The following is a 1,477-nucleotide window of genomic DNA, read 5'->3' on the forward strand; positions in this document are numbered from 1 at the left end:
GTCTCTCCTTCATAGCCTGGCTTGCTTCACTCAGCAGTAAATCTTCCATATTTTTCCACTTTCTGTCAAAAGCCAGGGTTTTGTTGTTCTTAATGGCTGAATAGTATTCCATAGAGTATATGTGTCATAGTTTTTCAATCCATTCAGCCGTACGGGGGCATTTATACATTCAATCACATTATTTAATTTACAAAGTGAATATTTCAACAGGTGAACATTTCTCCCTAGTCTATTTGATAAAACTATAAAATATCTTCAACAGATAATACCACATTTCTTTGTCCCATTAATGCTTTGCCTTTCTATTTTTCTTCTAAATTTCCTTCTTCAGACCCTACTCTCACACAAACTATATCTGGTATTTACATCCACTTACTATGTTTCTATATCCTTTAGTCAATCAGTTACAGTCATAGAGTGCAGACACTCAGTATTTATTAAGTGGGGACATACAATGTCTCTCCTTCATAGCCTGGCTTGCTTCACTCAGCAGTAAATCTTACATATTCTTCCACTTTCTGTCAAAAGCCAGGGTCTTATTGTTTTTGATGGTTGAGTAGTATTCCATCGAGTATATGTGCCACAGTTTTTCATCACCTTTTGGTCTTCTATGTATACCATCATGTAATCTTCAAATAAAGATTATTTCATCTCTTTTTTCCCTATTTGAATTCATTTTATATTATTTTCTTTTCTGATTAAATTGGCTAGGAATTCTAGGACTATATTAAACAGGAGTGGAGAGATCCATTCCAGTGAAGTTTCTTGCCTAATGACAGGTCATCCGTGACTGGAGTGCTTAATGGCTGGGACCTGTGTCTCATCCCCCCCCCCACTCACCTTTGAATCTCAGGTTTGTTTCTTGGGATTTTGAGATGAACTTGTGCCCTCACTGCCCTGTCTAGTCATCCATTCCAGAGAAGGACCTTACCATATGGCAGGCCACTTGCAGCTGGAGGTCTTAATGGCTGGCACCCAGGCTCATCCTCTCCTCCACTTGTCTTTGAACTCTAAGGACTTGGGTGTTTTGTATAGTGTGCTGTGCACAATGTGTGCTGCCACATCTCTTCTGTTACTGAGTTGAAGCTCAGCTGTTCAGTTTCAGGTTCACTTGTTCTCTAGAAACAGGAAGGACTTTGGGTCACCCAAGACCAGTGAAAATTGTGCAAGGTGCTGGTGAGTGACAGGGAGGCAGAGGAGAAGAGAGATTATCAATTGCCTACTCCTGAACACCTTTGAGCACTCAGAGATAGCTTGAATAATTTTTTATCTTTTTTTTTTGAGAGGTTTTTGTATAGAGCATGTGCGCTCACCAGGAAGACTGAGACAGAGAGACAGAAAGTGAGAAATCACCCCTGAGGGGGGATGGCCACACCATAATCTCTTCTCCTCCATTCTCCTGTTGGGATCTTGGGCATGCATGCACACACTCCCGGCATGAGTTCAAGTCACCAGATCCGGGACTCCAACCATGGTT

Source organism: Tupaia chinensis, unplaced genomic scaffold (genome assembly GCF_000334495.1).
Source record: "Tupaia chinensis unplaced genomic scaffold, TupChi_1.0 Scaffold000037_3, whole genome shotgun sequence".
NCBI classification, from domain to species: Eukaryota; Metazoa; Chordata; class Mammalia; order Scandentia; family Tupaiidae; genus Tupaia; species Tupaia belangeri.